Here is a 13,754-nt window from a genome sequence, read left to right as displayed (position 1 = left end):
TTTGCACCTTGTCCGTTCGTTTGTCTGTCCGTCCTTGTGTGTGTCCTTCGCCCCCCTCCGTCCGGCATGCATTATAGCGCCACGAGGAGGCCGCTTTTTGCAAAACCATTTTTTATGACAGTACTCCTACAGATTTGATCCAAACATTACACAAATTGATACACAGTAGTGATGCACGGACCTGCACGGGAGCCCAACCCGCCCGCTAAAAATGAATATAAATCATCAACTCAGCCCACGCCGCAAACCGCCAAAAAGAAAAAAAGACACACACAAGCAAGTCCATTCAATTGCTTTCCAGAGAGAGAGGGGGACAGAGGGGGACAGAGAGAAAGTGAGCTCACGCGCGAGACAGAGAAGGTGAGTTTTGGTGGGGTCTTTTGTCCGTGGGTTGAAAAAACATGTTTTTGCATCAAACGGTTACATTTTGTGCATTTGTGGCGCCCCCTATGGATCAAAGTGGAAATGCTTTTAGGGATCCGTTGAGTAAACCACCCTTGACATGTGATTCAAATTTGGGATTGACTGGAGGTTTCGTTTGTGATTTTTGGCATTTTTGGTAAAACGGACCCCTCCCAATAACTTTGGAAGCCAATTACGGACGAACGGTAAAGACTATCAAGATGCCGTTTGGATATATTTATCGCATGGGTCCATAGATGACCTCTACCGATTTGTGTGAGATTTGGACAAAATTTGTAGGAAAAGGAGCAAAAAGTGTGTTTTGAAGAAAATTCAAAATGGCGGAAAATCTATCATGACGCAAATGGGCGTGGCCTATATGGGGAGTTGCGTCATGACCCAAGGAATCCAGGGGGAAATAAATTTTGATTTTACGACCTACGGTTCAAGAGTTATAGGCCAAAACGTAAAGGGGGCTGTTATAGTGCCACCATGTGGCCAATTAGTGTAATTATTTTTTTAATAATTTCGGACTAAATTATGAACCTCCCCTCCAAATCTGGTAACTCTAGCTCTTACGGTTTCAGAGAAAAAAATACTTGAATTTGAGTTTTTTCACTTTTTCATTAAAGTGGATGGGGAAATTTAATGCACTAATAAATCAATATCAATTAAACTATTTAACCAATCTCTTAGCAAAATACAAGCGCACGATTCCAGGTCAAGACGGTCATTTTGAGATATGGCACAACATTGGGGGATAAAAACTGTGGGAGGAGTAGCAGCCCGAAGTATTGTTTATCCGGAATGAGAATAAATTCATCAAGTACTATAGTCTGGTTGCCCTGTTAGGGCAACCACACTAACTAGACGCGTCGCAATTCTGGGAAATTGCAAAGTGTGGTTGCGCCGACGCCGGTCGCGGGTCGCCGCCGCCGGGACTTGAGGAATACGCTTGGAGGAATACTGTCGGAGGCCGCGCGACGTGCCATTCGAATTTGGTGATGATTGGATCCTGCGTTCGTGATACATGGCGTTTTGATTTTAAGAAATAGGCCCCTCCCACTAAATAAATAGGCCCCTCCCACAAATGTAGCGGGCCAATGACATCGTCCTGTAACTCCTGAGATCACCTGCTTTTCATTTTGAGAGGAGTGATCCCCCAAAAATCATGTTTTTGCATCAAACGGTTACGTTTTGCGCAGTTGTGGCGCATGGATCAAAGTGGAAATGCTTTTGGTGATTTGTTGAGTAAGCCACCCTCGACATGTGATTTAAATTTGGGATCGATTGGACGTTTCGTTCGTGATTTGTGGGCTTTTTTGTAAAACGGGCCCCTCCCGCTAACTTTGGAAGGCATTTACGGACGAACGGTATGGACTATCAAAATTCTGTTTCGGTCCAGATTATCGCATGGGTCCAGAGATCATGTGTACCGATTTTTGTGAGATTTGGGAAAAATCTGTAGGAAAAGGTGCAAAAAGTGTGTTTTGAAGAAAATTCAAAATGGCGGAAAATCTATCCTGACGCAAATGGGCGTGGCCTATATTGGGAGATGCGTCGTGACCCAAGGAATCCAGGTGAAAAGAAATTTTGATTTTACGACCTACGGTTCAAGAGTTATAGGCCAAAAGGTAAAGTGGGCTGTTATAGCGCCACCATGTGGCCGACTGGTGTGATTTTTTTTAAAATAATTTTGCAATAAACTATTAACCTCCCCTCCAAGTCATGTAACTCTAGCCCTTATGGTTTCCGAGAAAAAAATACTTGAATGGGAGTTTTTGCAATTCCCATTAAAGTGGATGGGGAAATTTAATGCACTAATAAATCAATATCAAAAAATCTATCCAGACGCAAATGGGCGTGGCCTATATGGGGAGATGCGTCGTGACCCAAGGAATCCAGGTGAAAAGAAATTTTGATTTTACGACCTACGGTTCAAGAGTTATAGGCCAAAACGTAAAGGGGGCTGTTATAGCGCCACCATGTGGCCGATTGGTGTGATTTTTTTAAAAATAATTTTGGACTAAATTATGAACCTCCCCTCCAAATGTGGTAACTCTAGCTCTTACGGTTTCTGAGAAAAAAATACTTGAATTTGAGTTTTTTCACTTTTACATTAAAGCGGATGGGGAAATGTAATGCACTAATAAATCAATATCAATTAAACTATTTAACCAATCTCTTAGCAAAATACAAGCGCACGATTCCAGGTCAAGACGGTCATTTTGAGATATGGCACAACATTGGGAGATAAGAACTGTGGGAGAAATAGCAGTTTGAAGTATTGTTTATCCGGAAGATTAATAAAGTTCATCAAGAACTATAGTCTGGTTGCCCTGTTAGGGCAACCACACTAACTAGACGGGTCGCAATTCTGGGAAATTGCAAAGTGTGGTTGCGCCGACGCCGGTCGCAGGTCGCCGCCGCCGGGACTTGAGGAATACGCTTGGAGGAATACCGTCGGCGGCCGCGCGACGTGCCATTCGAATTTGGTGCTGATTGGAACCGATTGATCCCCCAACATAAGGTTTTTGCATCAAACGGTTACATTTTGAGCATTTGTGTGCGCCCCCTATGGATCAAAGTGGAAATTCTTTTGGGGATTTGTTGAGTAAACCACACTTGACATGTGATTCAAATTTGGGATTGACTGGACGTTTTGTTCGTGATTTGTGGGCTTTTTTGTAAAACGGGCCCCTCCCGCTAACTTTGGAAGCCATTTACGGACGAACGGTATGGACTATCAAAATTCTGTTTCGGTCCAGATTATCGCATGGGTCCAGAGATCATGTGTACCGATTTTTGTGAGATTTGGGAAAAATCTGTAGGAAAAGGTGCAAAAAGTGTGTTTTGAAGAAAATCCAAAATGGCGGAAAATCTATCCTTACGCAAATGGGCGTGGCCTATATGGGGAGATGCGTCGTGACCCAAGGAATCCAGGTGAAAAGAAATTTTTATTTTACGACCTACGGTTCAAGATTTATAGGCTAAAACGTAAAGGGGGCTGTTATAGCGCCACCATGAGGCCGAATGGTGTGATAATTTTTTTAATAATTTCGGACTAAATTATGAACCTCCCCTCTAAATCTGGTAACTCTAGCTCTTACGGTTTCTGAGAAAAAAATACTTGAATTTGAGTTTTTCCACTTTTCCATTAAAGCGGATGGGGAAATTTAATGCACTAATAAATCAATATCAATTAAACTGTTTAACCAATCTCTTAGCAAAATACAAGCGCACGATTCCCGGTCAAGACGGTCATTTTGACATATGGCACGAAATTGGGGAATAAAAACTGTGGGAGGAGATGCAGTTTGAAATATTGTTTATTAACATTGTTCAAGAACAATGTTAATACTAGACGCGTCGCAATTCAGGGCAATTGCAAAGTGTGGTTGCGCCGACGCCGGTCGTGGGCTGCGGCCGCCGGGACGCGAGGAATACGCCGGGAGGAATACCGTCGTAGGCTGCGCCAATTACATTGTCATGTCTCTCATGAGATCACTTGCGTTTCATTTTGAGAGGATCGATCCACCCCGAAATAATGTTTTTGCATTAAACGGTTACATTTTGCGCATTTGTGGCGCCCCCCTATGGATCAAAGTGGAAATGCTTTTGGGGATCCGTTGAGTAAACCACCCTTGACATGTGATTCAAATTTGGGATTGACTGGAGGTTTCGTTTGTGATTTTTGGCCTTTTTTGTAAAACGGGCCCCTCCCGCTAACTTTGGAAGCCATTTAAGGACGAACCGTAAGGACTATCAAAATTCAGCTTGGAGACGTTTATCGCATGGGTCCAGAGATCATGTGTACCGGTTTTTGTGAAATTTGGACAAAATATGTGGGAGGAGGAGCTAAAAGTGTGTTTTGAAGAAAATTCAAAATGGCGGAAAATCTATCCAGACGGAAATGGGCGTGGCGTACATGGGGAGTTGCGTCATGACCCAAGGAATCTAGGGAAAAAGAAATTTTGATTTTACGACCTACGGTTCAAGAGTTATAGGCCAAAAGGTAAAGTGGGCTGTTATAGCGCCACCATGTGGCCGACTGGTGTGATTTTTTTTTAAATAATTTTGCAATAAACTATTAACCTCACCTCCAAGTCATGTAACTGTAGCCCTTATGGTTTCCGAGAAAAAAATACTTGAATGGGAGTTTTTGCAATTCCCATTAAAGTGGATGGGGAAATTTAATGCACTAATAAATCAATATCAAAAAATCTATCCAGACGCAAATGGGCGTGGCCTATATGGGGAGTTGCGTCATGACTCAAGGAATCCAGGGAAAAAGACATTTTGATTTTACGACCTACGGTTCAAGAGTTATAGGCCAAAACGTAAAGGGCGCTGTTATAGCGCCACCATGTGGCCGATTAGTGTAATTATTTTTTCAATAATTTCGGACTAAATCATGAACCTCCCCTCCAAATCTGGTAACTCTAGCTCTTACGGTTTCAGAGAAAAAAATACTTGAATTTGAGTTTTTTCACTTTTACATTAAAGCGGATGGGGAAATTTAATGCACTAATAAATCAATATCAATTAAACTATTTAACCAATCTCTTAGCAAAATACAAGCGCACGATTCCAGGTCAAGACGGTCATTTTGAGATATGGCACAACATTGGGGGATAAAAACTGTGGGAGGAGTAGCAGTTTGAAATATTGTTTATCTATAAATAAATAAAGAGTATAGAGTACTATAGTCTGGTTGCCCTGTTAGGGCAACCACACTAACTAGACGCGTCGCAATTCAGGGCAATTGCAGAGTGTGGTTGCGCCGACGCGAGTCGCGGGTCGCTGCCGCCGGGACTCGAGGAATACGCTGGGAGGAATACCGTCGGAGGCTGCGCCAATTACATTGTAACGCAACTCCTGAGATCACTTGCGTTTCATTTTGAGAGGATTGGTCCCCCCAACCTTATGGTTTTTGCATCAAAAGGTTACATTTTGCGCATTTGTGGCGCCCCCCTATGGATCAAAGTGGAAATGCTTTTGGGGATCCGTTGAGTAAACCACCCTTGACATGTGATTCAAATTTGGGATTGACTGGAGGTTTCGTTTGTGATTTTTGGCCTTTTTTGTAAAACGGGCCCCTCCCGCTAACTTTGGAAGCCATTTAAGGACGAACCGTAAGGACTATCAAAATTCAGCTTGGAGACGTTTATCGCATGGGTCCAGAGATCATGTGTACCGGTTTTTGTGAAATTTGGACAAAATATGTGGGAGGAGGAGCTAAAAGTGTGTTTTGAAGAAAATTCAAAATGGCGGAAAATCTATCCAGACGGAAATGGGCGTGGCGTACATGGGGAGTTGCGTCATGACCCAAGGAATCTAGGGAAAAAGAAATTTTGATTTTACGACCTACGGTTCAAGAGTTATAGGCCAAAAGGTAAAGTGGGCTGTTATAGCGCCACCATGTGGCCGACTGGTGTGATTTTTTTTTAAATAATTTTGCAATAAACTATTAACCTCACCTCCAAGTCATGTAACTGTAGCCCTTATGGTTTCCGAGAAAAAAATACTTGAATGGGAGTTTTTGCAATTCCCATTAAAGTGGATGGGGAAATTTAATGCACTAATAAATCAATATCAAAAAATCTATCCAGACGCAAATGGGCGTGGCCTATATGGGGAGTTGCGTCATGACTCAAGGAATCCAGGGAAAAAGACATTTTGATTTTACGACCTACGGTTCAAGAGTTATAGGCCAAAACGTAAAGGGCGCTGTTATAGCGCCACCATGTGGCCGATTAGTGTAATTATTTTTTCAATAATTTCGGACTAAATCATGAACCTCCCCTCCAAATCTGGTAACTCTAGCTCTTACGGTTTCAGAGAAAAAAATACTTGAATTTGAGTTTTTTCACTTTTACATTAAAGCGGATGGGGAAATTTAATGCACTAATAAATCAATATCAATTAAACTATTTAACCAATCTCTTAGCAAAATACAAGCGCACGATTCCAGGTCAAGACGGTCATTTTGAGATATGGCACAACATTGGGGGATAAAAACTGTGGGAGGAGTAGCAGTTTGAAATATTGTTTATCTATAAATAAATAAAGAGTATAGAGTACTATAGTCTGGTTGCCCTGTTAGGGCAACCACACTAACTAGACGCGTCGCAATTCAGGGCAATTGCAGAGTGTGGTTGCGCCGACGCGAGTCGCGGGTCGCTGCCGCCGGGACTCGAGGAATACGCTGGGAGGAATACCGTCGGAGGCTGCGCCAATTACATTGTAACGCAACTCCTGAGATCACTTGCGTTTCATTTTGAGAGGATTGGTCCCCCCAACCTTATGGTTTTTGCATCAAAAGGTTACATTTTGAGCATTTGTGGCGCCCCCTATGGATCAAAGTGGAAATGCTTTTGGGGATTTGTTGAGTAAACCACCCTCGACATGTGATTCAAATTTGGGATTGACCAGACGTTTCGTTAGTGATTTGTAGCATTTTTGGTAAAACGGGCCCCTCCCACTAACTTTGGAAGCCATTTACGGACGAACGGTAAGGACTATCAAAATGCCGTTTGGATATGTTTATCGCATGGGCCCAGAGATCATGTGTACCGATTTTTGTTAAATTTGGACAAAATATATGGGAGGAGGAGCTAAAAGTGTGTTTTGAAGAAAATTCAAAATGGCGGAAAATCTATCCTGACGCAAATGGGCGTGACCTATATGGGGAGATGCGTCGTGACCCAAGGAATCCAGGGAAAAAGAAATTTTGATTTTACGACCTACGGTTCAAGAGTTATAGGCCAAAACGTAAAGGGGGCTGTTATAGCGCCACCATGTGGCCGATTAGTGTAATATTTTTTTCAATAATTTCGGACTAAATTATGAACCTCCCCTCCAAATCTGGTAACTCTAGCTCTTACGGTTTCTGAGAAAAAAATACTTGAATTTGAGTTTTTTCACTTTTACATTAAAGCGGATGGGGAAATTTAATGCACTAATAAATCAATATCAATTAAACTATTTAACCATTCTCTTAGCAAAATACAAGCGCACGATTCCAGGTCCAGACGGTCATTTTGAGATATGGCACAACATTGGGGGATAAAAACTGTGGGAGGAGTAGCAGTTTGAAATATTGTTTATCTAGAAGATTGTGTAAAGTATCCCTAGAACTATAGTCTGGTTGCCCTGTTAGGGCAACCACACTAACTAGACGCGTCGCAATTCAGGGCAATTGCAAAGTGTGGTTGCGCCGACGCCGGTCGCGGGTCGCCGCCGCCGGGACTTGAGGAATACGCTTGGAGGAATACCGTCGGAGGCCGTGCGACGTGCCATTCGAATTTGGTGCCGATTGGATCCTGCGTTCGTGATACATGGCGTTTTGATTTTAAGAAATAGGCCCCTCCCACTAAATAAATAGGCCCCTCCCACAAATGTAGCGGGCCAATGACATCGTCATGTAACTCCTGATATCACCTGCTTTTCATTTTGAGCCCCCCAAAAATCATGTTTTTGCATCAAACGGTTACGTTTTGCGCAGTTGTGGCGCCCCCTATCGATCAAAGTGGAAATGCTTTTGGGGATTTGTTGACTAAACCACCCTCGACATGTGATTCAAATTTGGGATCGATTGGACGTTTCGTTCGTGATTTTTGGCATTTTTGGTAAAACGGGCTCCTCCCACTAACTTTGAAAGCCAATTACGGACGAACGGTAAGGACTATCAAAATGCCGTTTGGATAGGTTTATCGCAGGAGTCCATAGATCACGTGTAACGATTTTTGTGAGATTTGGAAAAAAAAAATTGGAAAAGGTGCAAAAAGTGTGTTTTGAAGAAAATTAAAAATGGCGGAAAATCTATCCTGACGCAAATGGGCGTGGCCTATATGGGGAGATGCGTAGTGACCCAAGGAATCCAGGGAAAAGGACATTTTGATTTTACGACCTACGGTTCAAGAGTTATAGGCCAAAACGTAAAGGGCGCTGTTTTAGCGCCACCATGTGGCCGATTAGTGTAATTATTTTTTCAATAATTTCGGACTAAATCATGAACCTCCTCTCCAAATCTGGTAACTCTAGCTCTTACGGTTTTTGAGAAAAAAATACTTGAATTTGAGTTTTTTCACTTTTACATTAAAGCGGATGGGGAAATTTAATGCACTAATAAATCAATATCAATTAAACTATTTAACCAATCTCTTAGCAAAATACAAGCGCACGATTCCAGGTCAAGACGGTCATTTTGAGATATGGCACAACATTGGGGGATAAAAACTGTGGGAGGAGTAGCAGTTTGAAATATTGTTTATATAGAATAATAATAAAGTTCATCAAGAACAATAGTCTGGTTGCCCTGTTAGGGCAACCACACTAACTAGACGCGTCGCAATTCTGGGAAATTGCAAAGTGTGGTTGCGCCGACGCCGGTCGCGGGTCGCCGCCGCCCGGACTTGAGGAATACGCTTGGAGGAATACCGTCGGAGGCCGCGTGACGTGCCATTCGAATTTGGTGCTGATTGGATCCTGCGTTCGTGATACATGGCGTTTTGATTTGAAGAAATAGGCCCCTCCCACTAAAATAAATAAGCCCCTCCCACAAATGTAGCGGGCCAATGACATCGTCATGTCACTCCTGAGATCACTTGCTTTTCAATTTGAGAGGAGTGATCCCCCCAAGAATCATGTTTTTGCATCAAACGGTTACGTTTTGCGCAGTTGTGGCGCCCCCTATGGGTCAAAGTGGAAATGCTTTTGGGGATTCGTTGAGTAAACCACCCTCGACATGTGATTCAAATTTGGGATCGATTGGACGTTTCGTTCGTGATTTTTGGCATTTTTGGTAAAACGGGCTCCTCCCACTAACTTTGGAAGCCAATTACGGACGAACGGTAAGGACTATCAAAATGCCGTTTGGATAGGTTTATCGCATGGGTCCATAGATGACCTGTACCGATTTGTGTGAGATTTGGACAAAATTTGTAGGAAAAGAAGCAAAAAGTGTGTTTTTAAGAAAATTCAAAATGGCGGAAAATCTATCCAGACGCAAATGGGCGTGGCCTATATGGGGAGATGCGTAGTGACCCAAGGAATCCAGGGAAAAAGACATTTTGATTTTACGACCTACGGTTCAAGAGTTATAAGCCAAAACGTAAAGGGCACTGTTATAGCGCCACCATGTGGCCGATTAGTGTAATTATTTTTTTAATAATTTCGGACTAAATTATGAACCTCCCCTCCAAATGTGGTAACTCTAGCTCTTACGGTTTCTGAGAAAAAAATACTTGAATTTGAGTTTTTTCACTTTTACATTAAAGCGGATGGGGAAATTTAATGCACTAATAAATCAATATCAATTAAACTATTTAACCAATCTCTTAGCAAAATATAAGCGCACGATTCCAGGTCAAGACGGTCATTTTGAGATATGGCACAACATTGGGGGATAAAAACTGTGGGAGGAGATGCGGTCTAAAGTATTGTTTATCTAGAAAGAAGAATAAAGTTCATCAAGTACTATAGTCTGGTTGCCCTGTTAGGGCAACCACACTAACTAGACGCGTCGCAATTCTGGGAAATTGCAAAGTGTGGTTGCGCCGACGCCGGTCGCAGGTCGCCGCCGCCGGGACTTGAGGAATACGCTTGGAGGAATACCGTCGGAGGCCGCGCGACGTGCCATTTGAATTTGGTGCTGATTGGATCCTGCGTTCGTGATACATGGCGTTTTGATTTTAAGAAATAGGCCCCTCCCACAAATGTAGCAGGCCAATGACATCGTCCTGTAACTCCTGAGATCACCTGCTTTTCATTTTGAGAGGAGTGATCCCCCCAAAAATCATGTTTTTGCATCAAACGGTTACGTTTTGCGCAGTTGTGGCGCCCCCTATGGATCAAAGTGGAAATGCTTTTGGTGATCTGTTGAGTAAACCACCCTCGACATGTGATTTAAATTTGGGATCGATTGGACGTTTTGTTCGTGATTTTTGGTAAAACGGGCCCCTCCCACTGAGTTTGGAAGCCAATTACGGACGAACGGTAAAGACTATCAAAATGCCGTTCGGATATATTTATCGCATGGGTCCATAGATGACCTGTACCGATTTGTGTGAGATTTGGACGAAATTTTTAGGAAAAGGAGCAAAAAGTGTGTTTTGAAGAAAATTCAAAATGGCGGAAAATCTATCTAGACGCAAATGGGCGTGGCCTATATGGGGAGTTGCATCATGACCCAAGGAATCCAGGGGAAAAGATTTTTTGATTTTACGACCTACGGTTCAAGAGTTATAGGCCAAAACGTAAAGGGGGCTGTTATAGCGCCACCATGTGGCCGACTGGTGTGATTATTTTTTAAATAATTTTGCAATAAACTATTAACCTTCTCTCCAAGTCTTGTAACTGTAGCCCTTATGGTTTCCGAGAAAAAAATACTTCAATGGGAGTTTTTGCAATTCCCATTAAAGTGGATGCGAAATTTAATGCACTAATAAATCAATATCAAAAAATCTATCCAGACGCAAATGGGCGTGGCCTATATGGGGAGTTGCGTAATGACCCAAGGAATCCAGGGAAAAATTAATTTTGATTTTACGACATACGGTTCAAGAGTTATAGGCCAAAACGTAAAGGGGGTTGTTATAGCGCCACCATGAGGCCGATTGGTGTAATTCTTTTTCCAATAATTTTGCACTAAATATTGAACCTACCCACCAAATCTTGTAACTCTAGCCCTTACGGTCTTTGAGAAAAAAATACTTGAATTTGAGTTTTTTCACTTTTCCATTAAAGCGGATGGGGAAATTTAATGCACTAATAAATCAATATCAATTAAACTATTTAACCAATCTCTTAGCAACAAGCGCACGATTCCAGGTCAAGACGGTCATTTTGAGATATGGCACAACATTGGGGGATAAAAACTGTGGGAGGAGAAGCAGTTTGAAATATTGTTTATCCGGAAGGATAAAGTTCATCAAGTACTATAGTCTGGTTGCCCTGTTAGGGCAACCACACTAACTAGACGCGTCGCAATTATGGGAAATTGCAAAGTGTGGTTGCGCCGTCGCCGGTCGCAGGTTGCCGCCGCCCGGACTTGAGGAATATGCTTGGAGGAATACCGTCGGAGGTCGCGTGACGTACCATTCGAATTTGGTGCTGATTGGATCCTGTGTTCGTGATACATGGCGTTTTGATTTGAAGAAATAGGCCCCTCCCACTAAAATAAATAAGCCCCTCCCACAAATGTAGCGGGCCAATGACATCGTCATGTCACTCCTGAGATCACCTGCTTTTCAATTTGAGAGGAGTGATCCCCCCAAAAATCATGTTTTTGCATCAAACGGTTACGTTTTGCAGAGTTGTGGCGCCCCCTATAGGTCAAAGTGGAAATGCTTTTGGGGATTTGTTGAGTAAACCACCCTCGACATGTGATTAAAATTTGGGATTGATTGGACGTTTCGTTCGTGATTTTTGGCATTTTTGGTAAAACGGGCTCCTCCCGCTAACTTTGGAAGCTAATTACGGACGAACGGTAAGGACTATCAAAATGCTGTTTGGATAGGTTTATCGCATGGGTCCATAAATGACCTGTACCGATTTGTGTGAGATTTGGACAAAATTTGTAGGAAAAGGAGCAAAAAGTGTGTTTTGAAGAAAATTCAAAATGGCGGAAAATATATCTAGACGCAAATGGGCGTGGCCTATATGGGGAGTTGCATCATGACCCAAGGAATCCAGGGAAAAAGATTTTTTGAATTTACGACCTACGGTTCAAGAGTTATAGGCCAAAACGTAAAGGGGGCTGTTATAGCGCCACCATGTGGCCGACTGGTGTGATTATTTTTAAAATAATTTTGCAATAAACTATTAACCTCCCCTCCAAGTCTTGTAACTGTAGCCCTTATGGTTTCCGAAAAAAAAATACTTGAATGGGAGTTTTTGCAATTCCCATTAAAGTGGATGGGGAAATTTAATGCACTAATAAATCAATATCAAAAAATCTATCCAGACGCAAATGGGCGTGGCCTATATGGGGAGTTGCATAATGACCCAAGGAATCCAGGGGAAAAGAAATTTTGATTTTACGACATACGGTTCAAGAGTTATAGGCCAAAACGTAAAGGGGGTTGTTATAGCGCCACCATGAGGCCGATTGGTGTAATTATTTTTCCAATAATTTTGCACTAAATATTGAACCTACCCACCAAATCTTGTAACTCTAGCCCTTACGGTCTTTGAGAAAAAAATACTTGAATTTGAGTTTTTTCACTTTTCCATTAAAGCGGATGGGGAAATTTAATGCACTAATAAATCAATATCAATTAAACTATTTAACCAATCTCTTAGCAAAATACAAGCGCACGATTCCAGGTCAAGACGGTCATTTTGAGATATGGCACAACATTGGGGGATAAAAACTGTGGGAGGAGAAGCAGTTTGAAATATTGTTTATCCGGAAGGATAAAGTTCATCAAGTACTATAGTCTGGTTGCCCTGTTAGGGCAACCACACTAACTAGACGCGTCGCAATTCAGGGCAATTGCAGAGTGTGGTTGCGCCGACGCGATTCGCGGGTCGGTGCCGCCGGGACCCGAGTAATACGCTGGGAGGAATACCGTCGGAGGCTGCGGCAATTACATTGTCACGTCACTCCTGAGATCACTTGCTTTTCATTTTGAGAGGATTGATCCCCCAAAAATCAAGTTTTTGCATAAAACGGTTACGTTTTGGGCATTTGTGGCGCCCTCTATGGGTCAAAGTGGAAATTATTTTGGGGATTCGTTGAGTAAACCACCCTCGACATGTGATTCAAATTTGGGATTGACCGGACGTTTCGTTCGTGATTTGTAGCATTTTTGGTAAAACGGGCCCCTCCCACTAACTTTGGAAGCCATTTACGGACGAACGGTAAGGACTATCAAAATGCCGTTTGGATATGTTTATCGCATGGGCCCAGAGATCATGTGTACCGATCTTTGTGAAATTTGGACAAAATATGTGGGAGGAGGAGCTAAAAGTGTGTTTTGAAGAAAATTCAAAATGGCGTAAAATCTATCCAGACAGAAATGGGCGTGGCCTATATAGGGAGATGCCCTGATTTTTGGCATTTTTGGTAAAACGGGCTCCTCCCACTAACTTTGGAAGCCAATTACGGACGAACGGTAAGGACTATCAAAATGCCGTTTGGATAAGTTTATCCCATGAGTCCATAGATCACGTGTACCGATTTTTGTGAGATTTGGGGAAAAAAATTAGGAAAAGGTGCAAAAAGTGTGTTTTAAAGAAAATTCAAAATGGCGGAAAATCTATCCTGACGCAAATGGGCGTGGCCTATATAGGGAGATGCGTCATGACCCAAGGAATCTAGGGAAAAAGAAATTTTGATTTTACGA

The sequence above is a fragment of the Gymnoscopelus braueri genome, assembly GCF_963280865.1.
Source record: "Gymnoscopelus braueri genome assembly, chromosome: 15".
Taxonomy (NCBI): domain Eukaryota; kingdom Metazoa; phylum Chordata; class Actinopteri; order Myctophiformes; family Myctophidae; genus Gymnoscopelus; species Gymnoscopelus braueri.
Note: the sequence above shows the minus strand (reverse complement) of the source record.